This window comes from Episyrphus balteatus, chromosome 3 (genome assembly GCF_945859705.1).
Source record: "Episyrphus balteatus chromosome 3, idEpiBalt1.1, whole genome shotgun sequence".
NCBI classification, from domain to species: Eukaryota; Metazoa; Arthropoda; class Insecta; order Diptera; family Syrphidae; genus Episyrphus; species Episyrphus balteatus.
Genome location: NC_079136.1, coordinates 76,024,855 through 76,030,867, shown reverse-complemented (window position 1 = coordinate 76,030,867; position 6,013 = coordinate 76,024,855). Strand labels below are relative to the sequence as shown.

The 6,013-nt window shown below is 27.6% G+C and overlaps 1 protein-coding gene across 1 annotated transcript in view; it reads left to right on the top strand.

The window, feature by feature from the left end:
• The first annotated feature begins 1,579 nt into the window (after positions 1-1,579).
• Positions 1,580-6,013, top strand: part of LOC129913549 (uncharacterized) — a 52,675-nt gene continuing 48,241 nt past the window's right edge. Inside the window, exon 1 of the mRNA XM_055992284.1 lies at positions 1,580-1,938. The gene's annotated coding sequence lies outside the window, so the exon portion shown is untranslated. The remainder of the gene's footprint in view (positions 1,939-6,013) is intronic.

Sequence of the window (6,013 nt, the reverse complement as noted above, 5' to 3'; positions counted from 1 at the left end):
TGATAAATTATTTATCACACCCCAATATTCTTGTGAAAAATAATAAACAAATAAAAAACACAATTAAAAAAAAAATAAACAATCTCAACTTCACCCGGATTCGGACCTTGGCCGGGCCGGTAGAGTAAAAGACAACCGCCTTACTCACTAGGCTAATTCGAATTTGTTTATAATGAAAACTTTTGTTCATATAAGCTATTTTTCTCAAAAATTAAAGATTTTTTCATTTAGTACTTTTTAGTACACATCTTATCACATTGACTTTGAGAATCGCATTAAGGGGTGCCGGTGAAGTGATAAAATGAAAAAACGCTGTGAATATTGAAATGATATTATTTTTATCACTTGACAGTTTCACAGATCGGGAATTGACCCCCAGGTGCTGTAATACTTTTCGTAGATATTCTAAGAAAAAGTCATATAAAATGTAGTTTTTTAATTAAGCCTAGTACGCAGCTGAAGCAAAACGGAATTTTCCATACAAAATTTCTTGAAAGAAATCTTGAACGAAATTAAATTTGTTTTGTTTTTGCTTTAAAACTTACTTTATGATTGAAAATTGATTTTTGGTGGCTTCGTGGAAATGCGTGGTGTTATCGTTTCTGAAAAATAAATATAACTTAAAATAACAAATGCGTACAATCAAACTCTTGCTAATCAGCACTTGTTAAAAATGTGTTAAAGAAAAACTGTTCACAAAGGTAAAAAAATAACACTACCTAAACTTTCAAAGTCCATACTGCATCCAATTTTAGCCTTATTAAATTTTCGTGACAATCACGCTAAAAGAAAAAGTGTTTTATTTTTTCTTTATCATCAATCACTATTAAAGCTCAAATCATACAAATAAGCTATTTAATAAAAATGTCGTTTCTTATATAGTTTTTCTTAAATTTGTCAGAATATTTATTGTTTAAATTTTTAAAAGGATCGTAAGCTTAAGACGTAGAAGGTAGGGTACATACTTCTAGTGAAGTGAACATGAACATATTGAAACTTGTGAACATTTAATATTCATCGCTGGTACACTCTTCAAATTTAATTATCTCATGAATACGCACAAAATGAACAAAATACGACATTTCCGTACATTTTGTACGTGAACTTCTTTATCGCTCGTGAAGAAAAACTCTCCACTTTTCTCCACCAAGGCTCACAGGAACGTTCACGGGTGAACATAAAATACAAATTTGTAAGGATTCACGACTTGCTACAAAAGTATGTACTAGGCTTTAATTTCCCTGGGAATTATTTGTATGCAAAAAATATGTGGAGACTTTTTCAAATAAGCTGGTATAATTTTCAATTTCGCTGATACAACAGAGTAGATACTGCAGAATCAATAGCAGAACGAATTTTTTCGTTTACGATTTTTTTGTGAAATTTTATGTGCAATTTTTCGTTTCACAGCAGGCTTAAGGAAAAAAAAAAACTACCAATTAAATAAAAAATATATAAATTTAACATCTCTGTTGTGTGTATTTCCAAGAGAAACATGCGCATTTAAATCACAAAGTCTACATACTTTCTTGATTTATGATTAACATTAGATCACAAAATATAGTGTTCCGTTTTTCTCCACGAATTGTATCTATACCGAAAGTTCAATCTGAAATGAAAAATCGATTTTAAAAAATAACGACGAGATATTTTTTCGTGCCTGCACGTAGAGCTGAAGATAAATATATCATTTAATTTGTAGTTATGAAAGTAAAGAATAGTAGTTTTAAGTTTTAACCGAAACAAGAAAACGTTAATATCTTTTTAAACAATCATTGATTATAAGAAAATTAGAAAGAAATCAACAATATATAACAATAATCGGGTCCTTTTTTTCCAAGTCATGTTTTTCGTGTTGGGAACATAAGAAATACAGCAGGACTAAATGAGAAATCATTTTAATTACAAAACAGTGCTTTAAGAGTATGCATTTTTAGAGTAAGTAAAACTATGTCAGATGAACTTTAAACTTAGTTTGCATTAAAATTGTTTAAAATTAGGAAACATATGCATACATGCATATCTATCTACCTACATTACAAAAAAAAAAAAAAAAAAAAAAACTAAGAATGAAGTCTACTTGCCCTTGTCCTCGTTCTTATTCGACTTATTAAGGTACTGAAATTTTTCAATAGTTTACGTATATATTAAAAGACATGAGTGCCCCATATATTAAAATAATAATAGGATTCGATTCGCCATATCACAGATGAACAATCCTCAAAAGAGACCGACGTAAAATTTTCTGATTATATCTACATCTGAGTTTTATATAAAAAAAGATTGATGTATGTGTGCAGGCAATAGTGATAAGGTAATCCAAGATGTTGTCTGTTATTTTTTTTTTTTTTTTATTAAAAAAAAATATGGGTTGATGAGTACATATACAGTACATTTAAAAAAAAATATATGTAAGTAGGTAAATGATTCTCTTGATTCATAATGGTTTAAATTTTCTTTATGACATTTCAATTTATTTTTGCGATAAACATCCTTCAGGACATTCTTTAAGATTGCAAGAGGAAAAGCAATTTATCATTAACTGATAGGTGTGCAACTGAATTTTCTATTCTGATTTTATATGCTTCAAGAGAAAAACATAGATATATTATGTAAATGCTCTAATAATATTCTAGACAACCTGTTTGAGTGGTTGCGTAGGAAAATAGTGTTAAAATCAAGACGATTGATTTGATTCACTATCAATTTTGTTTCATATAGGTAGATAATGTTAAAGAATGAAGGAAGTGGTTATATGCACAGCACAATGTACATAGGTATGTACCTACATTATCTTCATTATTTTTTTTCTTTTATGATAAAATTGAAACGATTTTGAAAATAATGAAGTTATAGTTATAAGAAAAGCTAACATTGTTTAACTCTTTTAGTGTAGGTGGTTAGTAATTAAACCACCTTTTCAATTTTGTATGTTATTTCGGGAGATCAGTGGGCGGATTTTATAAGTGGAATAAAGTGGGTTTTATTCAAGCACTTACTGGAAAATGTCACATTTCAAGTGCCTTAGTTCCGAAGAAAAAAATAAAAGCTAACTTGTAGACGGCACAAAATTTAAGTGCGCGTGTAAATTCCTAAAAATGAAAAATCGCAGAATCAAGTAAGCAGTTTTTCAAATATGAGAAATTTATATTAAAAAAACTAAAGTTGGCTAACTTTTAGTGTTAAAAATAATTTAAACTCAGGAATAATTTGTTTTTTTTTTTTAGAATTTTGCAAAAGTTTTTTTTTTTTAAGTTATATGTACACAAAACGGCGGACGTTGAGAAAACGTCAAGTTAACCAATGCTAAGGTTGAAAATTGAAATTTGAAAGTTAAAAATCCTGAAGTTATGCTCAACTTTGAGTGAATTCGTGCAAAATCACTCTCGAAATGATTAGAGTTTAGTAATTTTTTTAGACCCCAAAGGTTTAATCTTCCGCAGGATAACGAGCTATTCACACTGTCAGAACAATTTCAATCTTTAAAAACGAGTAAAACCAAACACTGTTGAAATAGTCTTCTACTCTCTCGACATTAATGCTATCAATAGTAGGAATTGGCTTGTTCGTGAATAATGGAAGTACATACATATAGGTAGGTAGCAAAAGAAATGATTTTTTTTTTATGAAATGCAACTTTAAGTTTATTTCTTGGTGTTTATATTAATAGCTCCCTGAAAAATATTCGTATTGTCCAGTTATTAAAGTTTTCAGAAAATTAAAAGTTTTAAAAAGTTGAACTTATAAGGAAAAATACACCAATTTGAATTCAACTAAACAGTTTTTTATAGAGGAGGTACATGAGCGCAGAGTTGTAAAAATATGAATTGAACAAAAAATGCATTTGAAATTCTAAAAAAATCTTCATTGCAACTGAAAAAAATTTGCATTAAAAAAATATTTATTGGAATTGAAAAAAAAAAATTTGCATTGAAAAAAAAAGGGTTGGGTTCGATATCCCGCTTTTCATATTCCCGTTTTTCAAAATCCCGCTTTTAAAATACCGTTTTTCATAATCCCGCTTTTCATAATCCCGTTTCTTATAATCCCGATTTTTATAATCCCGTTTTTTACTATCCCAATTTGCAATCAAAACTAGTTGTTTTATTTTAAAAAATAGCGCGATTTTTTTAAATAAAACAACTCGTTTTGATTGCAAAATCGGGATAGTGAAAAATTAAAACAAATTAAAAATGAGAGGTTTTTCAAAACGCATTTAGCTAATTATAACCTTTAACAAAAAAATATAACATATAAAAAAAAATATGAAAAAGTAAACAATGTAATATTAAAAAGAAATCAATTAACAAACTAATATTTACTTTTAAGTTTCAGAAGAACAATCAAATCATGATAGATAGATAGATTTATAATAATTTAAAATGATTACAGCACCTTAAATTAAGTACACACTACACAATCAAAAGAAATTTCACTTAATTATAATATGTCAACTTATGTTTGGATGCATTTCATTAGTTTTGATATTTTGTTAAATAAAATTTCTTTTTTATCCGTAAACTCAATTTAAGGTTTTAATTATTTTATGTTTTTTTTTTTATAAAAGAAATACCGTTTTCATAATGTGTTGTAGGTACCTACATATTCTGTGTGCTTTATACTACGTTTCCACCTGACCTAAATCCGAGATTTAGCTAAGTAGATTTAGAATAAATCTCTAGATTTATTCTAAATCTACTTCACTAAATGGTTGATTTGGGTCCACCTACCCTTAAACCAAGATTTGCAGCTACCCTCAAACCGAAATTTAGAATAAATCTCGAGATTTAAGCTAAATCTATTTAGTTAAATCTCGGATTTAGCGTATGTGGAAACAAAGTATTACGACGCAAAAAATTAGTTTTACTAATTTTTTGTCTATTTCTTATGAGTTTTTTTATTTATGCATTAAGTATGTATTTTGTAAAAAACTGGATTTTCGGGATTTGACGGGATTTTAAAATGCGGGATATCAGAAGACGGGATTTAAAAAATCGGTATATTAGTAGACGGGATTTTGAAACTATTTCTTCGGGATTTTCGAAAAACGGGATTTTAAAAAGCGGGATTCCGATACGCTCCCGAAAAAAAAAAAATTTTTTTGTTGTAACTGAAAGAGATTTGCATTAAAAAAAATATTTAAAAATATTTTGCATTAAAAAACAATGTTGCAACTGAAAAAAAATTCAATGCAAAATGTGTGCATTAAATATTTTTTTTTTAGTATTCGTCGAATGTCTTACAATTTTGGCTATTTGACCAAACATTAGCAATTTCAACTATAATATTGAAGATAAGGTATGGTCAAATAGCCAAAATTATAAGAAATTCCACGAATATTAAAAAAAAATTTAATGGACACATTTTACATTGAATTTTTTTTTTTTCAATGCAGAAATTTTTTTAATTTGCAATAAGTTTTTTTTTTAATGCAAAATATTTGTATTCGCAATAAAAATTTTATTTTCAATTCAAATACTTTTCAGTTGCAATAACATTTTTTTGCAATTTTTTTTATTTGCAATTCCTAAATATTTTTCATAGTGCAAACTTTTTTTCAGTTGCAATAAATATTTTGTTTAAATGCAAGCATTTTTTATTTGCAATACATATTTTTTTTTAATTTTTAATGGAAAACAAAATGCATTTGGAGATTGCATTGGTGTAAAAAAAACTGTCATTGCTGATTTTTTCGAGAGATCAGTCGTAGTCTTAATTATATAAATGTATGTTTTAAAAAAAATCCTAAAACTATACTATACAAAAAAATACTAGAACGTAGGAAAAATATATACCTTGTATCAAACCAAAGGTATAAGGAACTCTGGTCTTTCAATTGGTACTAAAATGGTTTTTCTAGGTTCTATTCTATCAACAAAAAAAAAAAAAAACAGATTTTTCTGAAATCCATGTGAAAAACATAATACACTGATGAAATTCGGGATGAAGGTTTTAGAAAAAGCAGGGACAAAGGGTTCATAAAGTATTTCTGGTGAAAGGGTGTTTTTTGAGG